Source organism: Macaca thibetana, chromosome 16, assembly GCF_024542745.1.
Source record: "Macaca thibetana thibetana isolate TM-01 chromosome 16, ASM2454274v1, whole genome shotgun sequence".
Lineage (NCBI taxonomy): Eukaryota > Metazoa > Chordata > Mammalia > Primates > Cercopithecidae > Macaca > Macaca thibetana.
The window spans coordinates 11103672-11121513 of NC_065593.1; the positions used below are offsets into that span (position 1 = coordinate 11103672).

General features: G+C 44.0%; 1 pseudogene; it reads right to left on the reverse strand.

Annotated features, from left to right (window-relative positions):
• Positions 1-3000: 3000 nt before the first annotated feature.
• On the reverse strand, positions 3001-3825 carry LOC126939792 (ubiquitin-40S ribosomal protein S27a-like; annotated as a pseudogene).
• Between the last annotated feature and the right edge of the window lie 14017 nt (positions 3826-17842).

Genomic DNA, 17842 nt, shown 5'->3' on the forward strand with positions numbered 1-17842 from the left:
ACACTAATCTTTTGTTAGCTATAAGGGACACAAGTATATTCTCTAAACTTTGGCTTGTCTTTTTACTTTATGGTGTTTTTTTAACATAATAAAGATTTAATATTTAATATAATCAAAATTACCAGCTTTTTTCCTTTATAGTTTATGCTCTTTGAAGCTGATTTCTGAAATCCTTCACTACCTTAGTGTAAAAAAGATAGTCTTCTAGGCCAGGCATGGTGGCTCATACCTGTAATCCCAGCACTTTGGGAGGCTGAGGTGAGCGGCTCACCTGAGGTCAGGAGTTCAAGACCAGCCTGCCCAACATGGTGAAACCCCGTCTCTACTAAAAATACAAAAAAAAAAAAAAAAAAAAAAAAAAAAGCTGGCCGTGGTAGCAGGTGTCTATAATCCCAGCTACTTGGGAGCCTGATTGCAGGAGAATCGCTTGAACCTGGGAGGCAGAGGTTGCAGTGAGCCGAGATTGCGCCATCGCACTTCAGCCTGGGCAATAGGAGCGAAACTCCGTCTCAAAACAAAAAAGGTAGTCTTCTATGTTTTCCCTTAAAAGTTTTAAAAGTTATCTTTGTAGTTTACATTCTTTAATCAGCCTGGAAACAGTTGTTGAATTGATTTGGCCAAAACCCTTGTCTCTTTAATTGCTCCACACCCTGGAATTGTCATTCCTATGACCCACTAGTCATTCCTTTTCGTAGATCAGCATCTCAGCTTGATCTCTACGTCTTGAGAATCCCTCATCCCCGTAGTCTCAGTACAAAGCAGCGTCTGCCTCTCACTCTGGAAGCTTTTCATTGCTGATACTCTTTCCCAGTCTCTCTTGCAGCAAGACGGTAAGACACATGACTTAGGATCTGTCAATCAAGACACATTCCTCTTGGACTGCGTTGTTTGTTTGTTACTGTTGTTGTCTTTTTCGGTTTGCTTGTTTTTTGAGATGGAATCTCGCTCTGTCACCCAGGCTGGAGTGCAGGGGCGTGATCTCGGCTCACTGCAATCTCCAACTCCTGGGTTCAAGCAATTCTTCTGCCTCAGCCTCCCTAGAAGGATTACTAGTAGGATTACAGCCTCCCTAGGGAGGCTTACTAGTGGGATTACAGGCGCCCACCATAAAGCCTGGCTAATTTTTGTATTTTTAGTAGAGACAGGGTTTCACCATGTTGGGCAGGCTGGTCTTGAACTCCTGACCTCAAGTGATCCGCCCCCGTCCTTGGCTTCCCAAAGTGCTGGGATTACAGGCTTGAGCCACCGTATCCAGCGTCCTCTTGGGCTGTGAATGATGCAAAGTGATAACTGATGATGCAAAGAATCATGAGCGATTATGGAGCCGTGCTCTTCCAGCGTGGGTGCCCATTGCAGTCGTCTTTAAGTCTTGTTGCAGTGCAGGTTCCTGGGTTCCACCCCAGAGTCTGATTCAGCAGGTCAGGGAAGGGGCGTGAGAATGCGCATGTCTAAGACGCTTCCACGTGATGCTGAGGCTGTTGAGTGGAGGAATACCCTTAGAGTAGAGTAAGATCTTTGGTGACGATTGTGGCAGCGGCAAGACCAGGCTCCCCGGACAGCAGAGTTGCTGCTGTACCCAGAGTCAGTGGTGGAAGCTGGGTCAGTTGTGTGGTGGGATTTGGACCCAGTACCTCAGTTGAAAATGCAGAAATCACTGGTCTTCTGTGTCGCTCGCGCTGGGAGTTGGAGACTGGAGCTGTTCCTATTCGGCCATCTTGCTCCGCCCCCGTGTGGTGGGATTTGGGGCATTGTTTCTGACTGGGTAGCTGCTGACACGGGTCCTCCAGCCCTCCTGGCAATTCTGTGAGCTACCCCTGTAGTCTCTAAATAGATTCCCTTGCTGCTGAAATCAGCCGGTTCATTTCTGTTGCCTGCAACTAAGAATGCTGGCTGAATCAGGATCCAGTTTGCTGTCTTTTAAAACTTCCCTCGAAACCTAAACCATCCTTGAGTCTTCCCGACTTTTCTAGATTTGCATGGTTGTTTTGCATCCCTGGGATTTATGCCACTTAATTCATCTTTGGTACATGTCTGTTAAAATATATATGTTATTTTTTCTTATTTCAAGAATAATATATGCTTACTGCAAACATATTCGGAAAATAAAACTCAAAGAAGCAAATTTAAAATCGCTTTTAATCCCACCACCAGAGACAATTGTTATGAAGAGTTATACTACTTTCATGTTTTTTAATACATATACATACATTTTTTATATATTTGAGATGATACTATACATATTGTTTTATGACTCCTCCTTTTTAAAATTCCAACTATGTAAGTAAATATTTTCCTCTGTCAAAATGTATTCCACAAGATGGTTTGCAATGGGGACATAGCTTCCGGCTTATGAAGTACTGTAATTTATTCAGCTAATCCCTGACATTTGACATGTGGGTTGATTCAAATGGGTCACTATTGTAAATAACACTGCCAACTTCTGATTCAAAAATGGCACATTTTGAATTGGTTAGCAATTCCTACTATAACCTCTCCAAATTCTCAAAACTTTCTTCATTCACCAAATATTTCTTGAATGTCTACCATGTGTCATGCACTGTTCTAATTGCTGAGGATAAAGAAATGAACAAAATAGAGAAAAACCCCTACTTTCATTGTAGCTTACAATGCAGTGGGGTGAACGGTCATAATACTATGTGCCAATAATATACATACAAACATACGATATGTTAATAATATACTAATAATAAAATAATAATGGTGACAGCTACCACTTATTAAATGTTTGCCATCTGCCAGATGTTACGCTAAGCCCTTTCTGTGCAGTTAATCCTGGGGCCCTATTATCATCTCTATTTTTCAGAAAAGACCACTGGTTCTTTAACTTGCTCCCACCCCCACTATTAATGCAGGCAGACCTGGTGCTGAATCAGTTGAATCTGACCTTTCCCCCAAAAACCTCTGATCTTAACCTGTGGCTGCAAGAAGATGCTGCATCATGGAGCGATAGAATCCCAGGTGAGCCTGTGTTTTGTTTTTTCAGTTCATGTCTTTTATTAACTCATACAGTGACTTGTCTTCTGGTTTGTTGAAGCAGTAAGTCAGACAACATTTGCCACAATAATGTCTGTCAAAGTGGCTTGCCGTAAACGCTCCAACACCACATTCATCAGAAGGGCACCCTCGACAAAGGCAACTAATTTTTTTTTTTTTTTTTTTTTGAGACGGAGTCTCGCTCTGTCGCCCAGGCTGGAGTGCAGTGGCCGGATCTCAGCTCACTGCAAGCTCCGCCTCCCGGGTTCACGCCATTCTCCTGCCTCAGCCTCCGGAGTAGCTGGGACTACAGGCGCCCGCCACCTCGCCCGGCTAGTTTTTTGTATTTTTTAGTAGAGACGGGGTTTCACCGTGTTAGCCAGGATGGTCTTGATCTCCTGACCTCGTGATCCGCCCGTCTCGGCCTCCCAAAGTGCTGGGATTACAGGCTTCAGCCACAGCGCCCGGCCAAGGCGACTAATTTTTCTGTTCTCATCCACCTTTTAATATTTCAGGACAGCCAGCTTAACCTTCTTTCTGTTGTGCTTATTCTTCTTAGGAGTGGGGTAAGACTTCTTCTTCCTTTTCTTAGCAGCACCACGAAGTCTCAATACAAAATGAAGAGTAGACTCTTTTTGAATATTGTAGTCAAAGTACGTCCATCTTCCAGTTGCTTGCCAGCAAAGATCGGTCTCTGCCGACCAGGAGGAATTCCTTCCTTAACCTGGATCTTGGCCTATACATTTTCTGTTGTGTCCGAGGGTTCACCCTCGAGGGTGATGGTCTTCCCTGTAAGGGTTATCACGAAAATCTGCATTTTGGTGGCGGGTCCACCGCAGAGGGTGGATCGAAAAGGAAAGGAGAGCCTGTTTTAATGAAGGAAGTAGACCTCGATCCGTGCTTGTCAAACTTCACTTCAGCTGTGGACTAAGAAGGCACGGGACTATTCACAGGCAATTCGCCTTCTACCTGTTGACAAATATCAGATCGTATTTTGCGCATGAGTGAATTAAGAGAACAAAACCATCAAGAGATCTATAAAAAAAATACAGAAAGAAAAAAATACATGATTGGGACACAGAGGAAGAACAAACCACTGGAAACCATCCATTGTCAGATCAATGGGAACATGTTAGGAAACTTTTCTGCCTAGGGCACAGAAAGACATGGCCTTTCTGAAACAAAAAATCATTAGGAGAAAACAAACTCAGATGAAAAGGCAGCAGGCTTAGATAAATGAAAGTGGCATTAAAAGGGTAATAAAGAAGGATTATAAGGAAACTAAAAACAAAAGCAGATTAAAATTCGTAATTCCCTCATAAAGGGTAGAGTTGATGCTGCCAAAAAAAAAAAAAAAAAAAAAAAAAAAAAATACAATCAGACAATACCTTATATTGGTGAGGACCTGAGACAGCTGGAACTTTTCTTCTTTTTTTGAGATGGAGCTGTCGCCCAGGCTGGAGTGCAGTGGCACGATCTCGGCTCACTGCAAGCTCCACCTCCTGGGTTCACGCCTGCCTCAGCCTCCTGAGTAGCTGGGACTACAGGTGCCCGTCACCATGCCTGGCTAATTTTTTTGTATTTTTAGTAGAGACAGGGTTTCACTGTGTTAGCCGGGAGGGTGGAACTCTTGCACATTTGATATGGGAAACAATTTGACAATATCCACTACAACTGAAAATGCACATATCCTATGACCATGCAATTCCACTCCCAGGCAGACACCCTAGGGCAGTGGGTCCAAATATTGTTGAATGTGAGCATCCCATGCTGATTGCTTTTTGTTTGTTTGTTTTGTTTTGTTTTTGTTTTTGTTATTTCCCCTGAGACAGTCTTACTCTGTCTCCCAGGCTGGAGTGCAATGGCATGATCTCAGTTCACTGCAACCTCTGCCTCCCGAGTTCAAGCGATTCTCCTACCTCAGCCTCCCGAGTAGCTGAGATTACAGGAACCAGCCATCGTGCCTGGCTAATTTTTGTATTTTTGTAGAGACAGGGTTTCACCCTGTTGACCAGACTGGTTTTGAACTCCTGACCCCAGGTGATCTGCCCGTCTCGCCTCGGCCTCCCAAAGTGCTGGGGTTACAGGCATGAGCCACTGCACACAGCCAGATTCCCTAGCTTTCTTCTTCTTCTTTTTTTTTTATTATTATACTTTAAGTTCTGGAATACATGTGCAGAGCATGCAGGTTTGTTACATAGGTATACAAGCGCTATGGTGGTTTGCTGCACCCATCAAGCCATCATCTACATTAGGTATTTCTCCTAATGCTATCCCTCCCTAGCTCCCCATCCTTCAATAGGCCCCGGTGTGTGATGCTCCCCTCCCTGTGTCCATATGTTCCCATTGTTCAACTCTCACTTATGAGTGAGAACACACAGTGGTTAGTTTTCTGTTCTTGTATTAGTTCGCTGAGAATGATGGTTTCCAGCTTCATCCATGTCCCTGAAAAGGACATGAGCTCATCCTTTTTTATGGCTGCATAGTATTCCATGGTGTATATGTGCCACATTTTCTTTATCCAGTCTATCATTGATGGGCATTCAGGTTGGTTCCAAGTCTTTGCTATTGCGAACAGTACTGCAGTAAACATATGTGTGCATGTGTCTTTATAGTACGTGTGCATGTGTATATATGTGTGCATGTTTCTTTATAGTAGAATGATTTGTAATCCTTTGTGTATATACCCAGTAATGGGATTGCTGGGTCAAATGGTATTTCTGGTTCTAGATCCTTGAGGAATTACCTCACTGTCTTCCACAATGGTTGAACTAATTTACACTCCCACCAACAGTGTAAAAGTGTTCCTATTTCTCCACATCCTCTCCAGCATCTGTTGTTTCCTGACTTTTTAATGAACACCATTCTAACTGACGTGAGATGGCATCTCATTGTGGTTTTGATTTGTATTTCTCTAATGATCAGTGATGATGAGCTTTGTTGCATATGTTTCTTGGCCGCATAAATGTCTTCTTTTGAGAAATGTCTGTTCATATCCTTCACCCAGTGTTTGATGGTTTTTGTTTGTTTTGGTTTTTGGTTTTTTTGAGACAGAGTTTCGCTCTTGTTGCCCAGGCTGGAGTACAACGGCGCGATCTCGGCTCACTGAAACCTCCACCTCCCAGGTTCAAGCAATTCTTCTGCCTCAGCCTCCTGAGTAGCTGGGATTACAGGCCGAGGCGGGTGGATCACCTGAGGTCGGAAGTTCAAGACCAGCCTGACCAATGTGGAGAAACCCCATCTCTACTAAAAATTAGCTGGGCGTGGTGGTGCACGCCTGTAATCTGAGTCCAGCCTGTTGTCCAGGCTGGAAAAAAAAAAAAAAGGAATTAACTGTACCCACGCATATCAATAAGGATGACTCTCACAAACATAACTGGGGTGGGGGGCAGTTCACGGGACAGCATATACAAGTTGATGTTATTTACAGAAGGGGAAACTTTGCATAACTAAACATCACTAATCATCAGGGAAATGCAAGTCAAAAAACCACAATAAGATCCCATATCGCTCCAGTTAGGATGGCTATTATCAAAAAGACAAAAAATAACAAATGCCGATGAGGAGATAGAGAAAAGGGAATGTTTATGCACTTTTGGTGGGAATGTAAATTAGTACAGCTATTATGGAAAACAGTATGGAGGTTTCTCAAAAAGCTAAAAATGGAACTACCATATGATCCAGCAATCCCACTGCTGTGCATATATCCAAAAGAGAAGGCCAGGCGCGGTGGCTCACACCTGTAATCCCAGCACTTTGGGAGGCCGAGGTGGGTGAATCACCTGAGGTCAGGAGTTTGGGACCAGCCTGGCCAACACGGTGAAAATCTGTCTCTACTAAAAATACAAAAATTAGCTGGGCGTGGTGGCGGGCATCTGTAATCCCAGCTACTTGGGAGCTGAGGCAGGAGAATCACCTGAACCCGGTAGGTGGAGGTTGTAGTGATCTGAGACCGCATCACTGCACTCCAGCCTGGGTGCACAGAAAGACTCCGTCTCAATAATCAAACAAACAAACAAACAAGGTATTGTATAAGGATACACAGGTCATATGTTTGTTCATATATATCAAGAAATGCAAGGGGATGATGAGCACAAAACTCAGGATAGTAATCACCAGAAAGGAAGAGAAGGCTTCTAAGATGCTAGAACTGTTTGATTTTTTAAGCTGATAATGGTAGCTTATTCCTTATACATATGTTATAAATATTATTTTGTGTATTTTAATTATTTAATTAAACCTTGAGGAAAGGATTTAAAAAAAATTTTTTTTGAGACAGGTTCGCACTCTGTTACCCAGGCTGGAGTGCAGTGGCACTATCATGGCTCACTGTAGCCTCAACTCCCTGGGCTCAAGAGATCCTCCCACCTCAGCCTCCCTAATAGCTGGGACTACAGGCATGGAACACCATACTCAGCTAGTGTGTGTGTGTGTGTGTGTGTGTGTGTGTTGTGTGTGTGTGTTGTGTGTGTGTAGACAAGATTTCACCATGTTGCCCAGGCGGGTCTTGAACTCCTGAGCTCAAGCAATCTGCCCACCTTGGCCTTTCAAAGTGCTGAGACTACAGACATGAGCTACTGCACCTGGCAAAGTTTTTTAAAGATAAAAATTCAGCCGGGCACGGTGGCTCACGCCTGTGATCCCAACACTTTGGGAGGCCGAGGCGAGCGGATCACCTGAGGTCAAGAGTTCGAGACCAGCCTGGCCAACACGGTGAAACCCCGACTCTACTAAAACATACAAAAATTAGCCGGGCGTGGTGGCGTGCTCCTGTAATCCCAGCTACCCAGGGGGCTGAGGCGGGAGAATCACTGGAACCCAGGAGGCAGAAGCTTCAGTGAGCCAAGATTGCACCACTGCACTCCAGCCTAGGTGACAGAGCAAGACTTTGTCTCAAAAAATAAATAAATAAAAAATAAGATAAAGATTCATGCATTAGCGACCTATTTGAAAAATTCTTCTAATATTCAAAGAAAAGGAACAAATGGAAAAAAACATGATGAAAGAAAAGTGTAGCTATAGAACAGCCAAAATTATACATTTTCTGATTGTAATGCAAAGAAAAAAACATTTTAAATTCCTACTTCTTAAAATTAATTTATATAATCTTAGATGTAGATAAGAATTTTGTGAGCTAGGAACCGTAAAGAAAAATAGTTTTCAGGCTGAACTACAAACAAAGGTAAAACGACACCAAGGTTATTGAGTCAATGCATTGGGATAAAGTGGTTATAGATGTTTGCCCATGGCCTTGAATATTTCCTTAAGTGAGTTCTTGGAAGTAGCATTACTGACACATAATAGATGCTCAATAAATAGTTGTTAATGCCGGGTGTGGTGGAACATGCTTATAGTCCCAGCAACTCAGGAGGCTGAGTTGGGAGGATCACTTGAGCCCGAGAGTTTGAGTCCAGCCTGGGCAACATAACAAGACTCCATTTCTATAAAAATAAAAATAAATAAATAAGTGCTAAATGCATGAATGAACTTAGAGAATTCGGTAAAAATATACACCAAAATGTTGTCAGAGCTTACTTTTGAATGGTGGACCAAACAGAAGATTACTTCCTTTTGCTTTTTTACTTTTCTCTATTATTTTCCTTTTCTACAATTCATACATATGACTTGTGTGATAGCAAAAAGAAAATGTAATTCTATAAATGCAAGAGCAAAGGCTGAGACCCTTTCTGGGTCTTCCCTGGAAAATCTCATGCTCACTGAAAACAGCTTGGCTAAATTCTAAACAACGAAGCTAAAAGGGATCTCTACTCCCAGGTTAGATTGCCACAATCTATGAACCTCCTTGTGGTAACCAGCCTCCACTGGCCCTCAAGGATCCCCAGCTCCTGTTATCCATCCCCCTGTGTAAACCCTTCCATGTTGCATCCAGATGGTCGGTGAGACCAGCACAGCATGGCAGAAGTGATGGCATGTCACTTATGAGACTAGGATTTTTTGTGTTTTGTTTGTTTGTTTGTTTTGTTTTATCTTTGAAAGTTTATTGTTGTTTTTTTTTAAAAAACCCTATACCTTTTATATTTTACATTCACCTTTCAGAATATTTAATAGTACCCATTAATGATGTTCTAAAAAAGACCACCAGCCGCTTGAAATGGCTGCAAATTTACCATGTTCTGGCATTAAAGTGATTTCAACTCTTTGGAAAAATTGATATAATAGTAAGTACTGAGATTTCAAATTCCCAGAAGAGAAAAAAAAAATTAAATCAGGAGGAAATTATTTGGTGAAAATTCAAGACTAAAAGGAAATGTTAGAAGGAAGCCCAAACCAAAAAGCTGTAAAAAGTAGAAGCTTCTCTCCAGAATTAGGTTAAAAAATACAGTCAACCCCACTCTAAACCCACTCTGACTTCCACTTTTATCATCTTCTCCCTCTCAGATCAGTCACTCTAGGGGAAGCCAGCTACCCTGTTGTAGGCAGCCCTAGGGAGAGGTCCATGTGGCAAGGAAGGGAGCCTCCCACCAACTGCCATGTGAATGAGCCATCTTGGAAGTGAATTCTCCAGCCTCAGTCAAGCCTTCAGATAATGCAGTCCCGGCTGAGATCCTGGCTGTGACCACATAAGAGACCTGAGCCAGAACCACTCAGGTTGGCCACACCCAGATTCCAGATCCTCAGAATCGGTGAGAGATAATAAAAGTTGTTCCAAGTGGCTAAGTCTTGGAGTAAGTTGGCCTGTCAAAAATAGATACCAAAATACACATCTAAACTGGGTTAGTTGCTTTTAGCACCAGGGAGAGATAAGGAAAAAGAAGAGAGGACAAGAAGGGACGAGGGCTCATCTTTGAGAGGGAACAAAATTCCTTCTGAAGTAATTATATCTTCAGTCATGTGCTATGGGGACCCTTGACCTGTCACTCAAAATTGGGGAACTCCAGGCCGGGCGCTGTGGCTCACGCCTGTAATCCCAGCACTTTGGGAGCCCGAGGCGGGTGGATCACGAGGTCAGGAGATAGAGACCATGGTGAAACCCCGTCTCAACTAAAAATACAACAAAAGTAGCCCGGCGCGGTGGCAGGCGCCTGTAGTCCCAGCTACTGGGGAGGCTGAGAGAGGAGAATGGCTTGAACCTGGGAGGCGGAACTTGCAGTGAGCCGAGATCCCGCCACTGCACTTCAGCCTGGGGGACAGGGAGACTCCGTGTCAAAAAACAAAACAAAAAAAAACCCCAAAAACTGGGGAACTCCAAGGGAAGTGCCTACGAGGTAGAAGAGAGTCTGAAACGCGGAGCACATACTCCCTCATTTTCTTTAATTGCATATTAATAGTTGGCACCTCACAACGGAGCCCAGCATGAAGCTTGTGTGAGCAGTTGTGAGGTGGCACATCTGGGCACAATGAGTATCATACCCCATCCTCTGGAACATCATAGAAGGGGGCCTATGAAGTTCCCACCAGGAACTAGGTAAAGTTGGGTAGCTCAGGATAGTTACCTCAGTTGAGCAAGGAAGGGAATCGCTTGGTGGGAGTTAAGAGTGGCCGCGGCTCTGAAAACGTGGCCACTAGCCTTTGAAGGTCCACTGGGCTTAGGACGTTGGACAGAGACACATCACCTGGGCCACCACTTACACTGAGCATGACATCACGGCAGAATCCCACTTGGGACATCACCTAGGTAGAGCCGACCAAGCAACCAAATAACACCGAGGACCCAGTCAGATAGAGAAACACGGCCTGGCCGAGAAACGAGAGTTCTCCCTTCCCCACTTCCCACTGGGGGACTCTTGAAGCAGCTATTGAGGGGCTGTAAGGAGGAAGAGAAGAGACAGCAAAGGACAAAGCTGTCCTCCGATGCCCAAGCTTGGAGTGGGGTTCTGAACCAGAGCGTGATGGAGGATAAAAATACCTGAACGGTGTGAAATGTTTACTCGAAATGAAACTATTTTAAACTGGAAATGACTGCACGGGGCTGATATTTATAAGACTGGGCTAACTTCAGTTTTTCCGCTGCTGAGTGTGAAAAGGGATTTTTTAGCAAAAGGGAAGTGAGTTACAAAAATAAAGCCAACTTCTTGTTGGCACATGGCTAAGTGGGGCCTGTTCAATTAAAGCAGTTAAATAAATAAATAAGCAATGAGACTTGAGCTGTGTGCTCTACCTCCTCTTGAATGCTAAGCTGATCAGAGGCCTGTGTGCACGCAGCTGCAGTCCTCCAGCCCTTTGACAATCACAAATGCAGACATTTTTTAATTAAGAATCTCCTACCTCCCGCAAATACTATTCCTTCTTAAAGTCTAGACCAGCTACGTTCAATGGAACTTTCTGTGATGATGAAAATGTCTTATATCAGCCAGGCATGGCGGCTCATGCCTGTAATCCTAGCACTTTGGGAGGAAGAAGCAGGAGAATTGCTTGAGTCTAGGAGTTTGGGGCCAGCCTGGGCAACATAGTGAGATCTCATCTCTATAAAAAATAAACAAAATTAGCCTGGCGTGGTGGTGCATGCCTATAGTCCCATATACTCAGGAGGCTGAGGTGGGAGGATTGCTTGAGCCCCAGGAGGTGGAGGCTGCATTGAACCATGATCACGCCACTGCACTCCAGCCTGGACAACAGAATGAGACTGTCTCCATAACACAAAAAAAGACAGAATGAAATAAAATAAAGTATCTTACATCTCCACTATCTAACATGATAGCCACTAGCCACATGTGGCTATTTAGGGACTGAATTTTAGATTTTATTTAATTTTCATTAGTTGTGATGTAAATAGCCACATATGACTAGTGTCACCACATGGAACAATGCAGTTCTAGGCGGAATTGTTTATCTTTCTTTCTACTGAACTTTTGGAAATCTGGTTTCCTCATTGTGCAGGGCATCGTTTTCTGTTTCTTTGCTATTGCAAACTCCAAAGTGACAGGGTCACTTTGGCTCAAAGCTTCTAACCCTTCCACATCACCCCCCAATTCTTCCGTAAGTATCTTCAGAACCAAATTTAGAATAACGTGTACAATAATGTTTACATCTGGAAAATTCTAGCACAGATTGGATATCTGGGAATATTAAGGAATAACTACAATTTCATATTGAAATGTGTACAGATAAAATGATACAACGTCTGCAATTTGCCTTAGATAAAAGAAGGGGGAGTGGATAGAGGAAATAAGACTGCTTGGTAATTGAAGCTGTGTGACAGGTCCATGGGCATCCCTTAGAGTAGTCTACTTTACATAGGTATAAATATTTTAATTTTTAAAATTTAAGAGTCTGACAAAATGGGAAAATGCCTACATTATAAAATCAAGTAAAAGGGAAAAACAGGCTACAAAATTATAAATATACACTATAACGAGGAATTTATATAAGTGGAAGCACAAATACAGAATGTAGTATAGTGGTTAAGAGCCCAGATGGCTTAGTTCAAATCCTGGCTCTAACACCGACTTGGCTCTATGATCTCGGAGAATTTTTTTTTAGCTTTACTAAACCTCAGTCTTCTTATCCACAAACTAAGGATCATACAAGAATGCACGTCTTAATGCTGTGGAGATTAAATGAGCCTATTTATTAAATACTTAGCCAACATCTGGCACACAGTACAAATCAAATCGCTTATCTTTGAGGAATAGATGTATGAGTGTCACCACTACATTATTCAATTTTCCACCAGAAGAATGTCTTTCTTTTATATTCAAGGGAAAAATATGATTTTTAAAAGAAAGGAAAACAGAACAGCTTACTCTATTGCTACTTCCGTGTTCTGAGAAACTGTTAGCAAAGTAAGATAATAATTTATCAGATGTCCTAAACTTTAGCAAAACAAGAATTCCAGCTTATGTCTGCATAACTGGAATTCCTAATGAAACTCTTGCGTGGCTTGGGGATGTGTGTTAGGAAAGCATCTTCTCCAGGCTTCCTCTGGCCCCGTGTTGGGGGAAGTCTTGTTTCTGTGGTTGTCCTTGCTATTCCTGACCCCAAAGTTCTCCATACTGACAGGCAGACCACTTAGTACCTTCCTCACGGATAATGCTATACAATATTCCCTTTCTATTAGACTTGTATCTTTCAAATAAAATGTATCCTTACATTGTCACTTTCCAGTTATGATTCCCCTCCTAAGTAGCAGTGATGCTAGTGACATTATAGTTTTCTTCTTCTTTCAGTAATATGAACATCTTATCTTATCCATTTCCCCCACACCCTTTGCACTGGGAGATGGACATGTAAAACCATAAATAAAATTCTGTTCCTGTTGCCACTATTTTTGCCCAAGAATAACTGGGCACTGTCTCTATAATCCCCTTTCTTCTTCTTCCCTCCCTCCCTCCCTCCCTCCCTCCCTCCCTTCCTCCCTTCCTTCCTTCCTTCCTTCCTTCCTTCCTTCCTTCCTTCCTTCCTCCCTTCCTTCCTCCCTTCCTCCCTCCCTCCCTCCCTCCCTTCCTCCCTTCCTTCCTTTTTCCTTCTTTCCTTCACAGAGTTTTGCTCTTGTTGCCCAGGCTGGAGTGCAGTGGCATGACCTCAACTCCCTGCAACCTTTGCCTCCCCGGTTCAAGCAATTCTCCTGCCTCAGCCTCCCAACTAGCTGGGACCTAAAGGTGCTCACCACCACACCCAGCTAATTTTTTGTATTTTTAGTAGAGACAGGGTTTCACCATGTTGGCCAGGCTAGTCTCAAACTCCTGACCTCAAGTGATCCATCCACCTCAGCCTCTCAAAGTGCTGAGATTACGGGCGTAAGCCACCACGCCTGGCTCATCCTGTTTCTTTCTAATCACAAAGACTGTTTTACATTTTCTCAGCTATCAGTGTACATGACAGTAACCAAACAGAAATTACATTAAACCAGGTTGATGGGGGAGAGAGGATTAAAGGATATAGATTCACGTAACTAAAAAGTCCAAGAGGTAGGGTTAGCTTCAGACATGGCTAAATCCAAGTGCCCTAATGTTTTCAGGAATTTTTCTCTCTCCATCATTAGACTCAACTTTCTGCTGTATTCACTTCATTCTCAGTCTCATTCAAGCTCAGTCTCACACTAAATATGATCATAACAACTCTAAGAAAGCATATCTCATTCCTAATCGCGTGAGCAAAGTGCCAGAGAAAACTCTCATTGGTCCAGGCTGAGTCATGTGTCCACCTCTGAACCAATCATTGAGATTTTGATAGACTCTTGCTGAGCTGCATATCCACCCATGGAGACAAAGGATGAGTTGGCCCTCTTCGGCTGCATAGACTACGAAAATGCCTGGGTTCCCTTCGGAAATAAAGAGGTTATTAAAAGAAGATGGCAAAGGAATGCTGAGCAGACAAAAACAACAGCTGTCTATTATGTAGCCCATAGAAATCTTTTAAGTGTCCTTTGATGTCATTGGGTAATCTGCCCAGCACATTCTTCCCTGACTTTGTGGCACTCTCTGTGTTTTGCCGGTAGTCTTGTACTCTAGTCTCTTGGGCTCTGGCCCAGGAAATGAAATCCTCACCAACACCATCAACATCTTTTGCTCACCAGCTGCTCACTCCCAACATCTTTTCTCTTCTCTCCAAAGTCCCAGCCATCAGCCAGATGAAAAGATGGAACAACCCCAAATCCTTCAGTGTCCTTCTCAGAACTTTAAAACTTCCAGACACATATTTCAGCTTTCTTTGGACTGTGCCATTTATCCGCACGTGAGTCAGCAGAAGTGGGTAATGGCTAGAGACTCAGGGCAAATATTCTATCACCTCACATCTAGAAATATGGTGCCCCTCTGAGCACACCCCAGCTGGTCACAGGAAGGAGTCAATGCATTCTGGGAAAGCACAAAGGTTGGGTTTTTTTTTTGTTGTTGTTGTTGTTGTTATTGTTGTTTTCTACCCGGTTGTGGCTGTTTCTTCCATATGTATACATCACAGTACCTGGCAAAATGCTGAGGACATACGAGAGGTTCAATGATGTATGTCCTGTTTCCACTTTGCCCTTTCCAAGTGCCCTTAAGAAACAAACAAACACGCTGGGCGTGGTGGCTCACGCCAGTAACCCCAGCACTTTGGGAGACCAAGGCAGGTGGATCACCTGAGGTCAGGAATTCGAGACCAGCCTGGCCAACTTGGCAAAACCCTGTCTCTACTAAAAATACAAAAAATTAGCTGGGCATGGTGGCGGGCACCTGTAGTCCCAGCTACTTGGGAGGCTGAGGCAGGAGAATCATTTGAACCCAGGAGTCAGAGGTTGCAGTGAGCCAAGATTGCGTCACTGCACTCCAGCCTGGGTGACAGAGCAACAGAGCGACGCTCCATCTCAAAACAAACAAACAAACAAACAGAACAGAACAGAACACAACAAAATAAAGTTAAAAACTCAGCTGAAGTGACCGGGCGCAGTGACTCACGCCCCTAATCCCAGCACTTTGAGAGGCCGAGGTGGGCGGATCACGAGGTCAGGAGATCGAAATCATCCTGGCCAACATGGTGAAACCCCCATCTCTATTAAAAATGCAAAAATTAGCTGGGCGTGGTGGCAGGCACCTGTAGTCCCAGCTACTTGGGAGGCTGAAGCAGGAGAATCGCTTGAACCCGAGAGGCAGAAGTTGCAGTGAGCTGAGCTCGCGCCACTGTACTCTGGCCTAGTGACAGAATGAGACTTTGTCTCAAAAAAAACAAACAAACAAACAAACAAAAAAAAAACTCAGCTGAAGATGGGATCAGGAAGAAAACGCTGGAGACTTTATCTGCAACGTGTTTTTCAAGCTGGGTGGTGGGTGCGTGAGTGCTCATTGTATTATTAGCCAGTCTTATGAAACATTTCATACATTTTAAAATCTGCAGCTTGTCTTAGTCCATTTTGTGTAGGGAATACCCAAAGCTGAATAATCTCTAAAGAAGTAGGTTTATTTAGCTTCTACTTCTGCAGGTTGTACAAGGAACATGGTGTCGGCATCTGCTTGGCATCTGGTGAGGGCTTCTGTGCTGAGTCAAACGTGGCAGAGAAGGTCAAAGCGGAAGCAGACACGTCAGAAGAGAAAGTAAACCTGAAGGGCATCCTGGCTTCATAACATACCCCCCTCCCCAAGTCCAGTCTCATGAGACCGAGACCTCATTACCTCAAGAATGGCACCAAACCTGCATGATCCAAGTGCTTCCCATTAGGCCCCATCTCCAACATAGGGATCAAATTTCAACATGAGGTTTGGAGGAGACAAATATATAAACCATAGCAAACCTTAGCACAGGTTGCAACCCAAGCTGGCAAAACAAAAAGAATGTCAGTGCCCGACTTGACTTCCCACAGTCCAGTGGATGATATCCAGGCCCCACGCCTGACATGCAAGGTTCTTGGTGACATGGCCCACATGCTATGGACTGAATGTCTGTGTCCTCCCAAAATTCATGTGTTCGAAGTCCTGAATCATAATGTAATGGTATTTGGGGTGGGGGTGGGGATCCTTAAGATGAGATTAGTGCGCTCATAAAAAGAAAAAGAGACAGCAGACCCCTCCCTCCCCTCCTCTCCCACCCTTCCCCCTCCATCCCTCTCTCCATCATGTGAGAACACAGCAGGAAGGCAGCCATCTGCAAGCCAGGAAGAAGGCTCTCATCGGGAACAAAATCTGTCTGCACCTTGATCTTGGACTTCCAGAACTGTGACAAATAAATGTCTGGGCTGGGCACGGTGGCTCACACCTCTAATCCCAGCACTTTGGGAGGCCGAGGTGGGTGGATCACCTGAGGTCAGGAGTTTGAGACCAGCCTGGCCAACATGGTGAAACCCTGTCTCTACTAAAAATACAAAGATTGACTGGGTGTGGTGGCAGGTGCCTGTGGTCCCAGCTACTTGGGAGGCTGAGGCAGGAGTATCACTTGAACCTGGGAGGCGGAGGTTGCAGTGAGCCTAGATCACACCATTGCACTCCAGCCTGGGCAACAGAGCAAGACTCTGTCTCAAAAAAAAAAAAAAAAAAAAAGAGAGAGAGAGAGAGAGAGAAATAAATGTCTGTTGTTTAAGTTCCCCAGTCTATGTGTTTTGTTATGGCAGCCTGAGCTGACTAAGTCACCACTCTCCCTCCCACAACCAGAGTGTCAAGCGTCTTGAACCATTCCCAGTTCCCTGAATATGCCACATTCTCCCTGCACTGAGCACTTTGGAGTCTATCTTCTCTCCCTTTTTTTCACATAATTAATTCCTATTTACTTATGGTATTTGGTCAAGTAGGCTAACAGAAAGATTCCATAATGCAGTGGCTTGAAAGATATAAATTTTCTCATGCCTGTAATCCCAGCACTTTGGGAGGCTGAGGCAGGCGGATGGCTTGAGCCTTGGAGTTCAAGAGTAGCCTAGACAACATAGTGAAACCCCATGTCTACAAAACAGATAAAAATTAGCTGGGTGTGCCGGCATGCCACCGTGGTCCCAGCTACTCAGGAGGCTGAGGTGGGAGGATTGCTTAAGCCTGGGAGACAGAGATTGCAGTGAGCTGAGATCACACCACTGCACTCCAGCTTAGGTGACAGAGTGGGCCCGGCCCCCAATGCTTAGCATTTTCTACGTTGAGTACATTTTGAGTAAGAGTGTGGAGTACCCACTGCATAATTGCAGGGGCCAGGGAAAAATGAAAATTTTAGACCTCTTGTTCAAAAACAAGAATGTTAAGATGGTAACAGCAGAGCATTAAACCAAGCATCAGGTCCTTCTGAGTGCAGGGCCCTCTACACCTGCACAAGTCGCATACCAGGAAGCCAGACCTGCAAGTAGGAGTAAATAAAGGAGTGGAGCTTAGTAACCTGAATCATCCTGCATAAGAAAAGCCACATATCTGTTGTGTATCCCTATGCAATGCATGGAGATGAATCAAATCGTGCTTGTAAATATTTGGGAAGGAACCTTTGCTACCCTACAGGCTACATC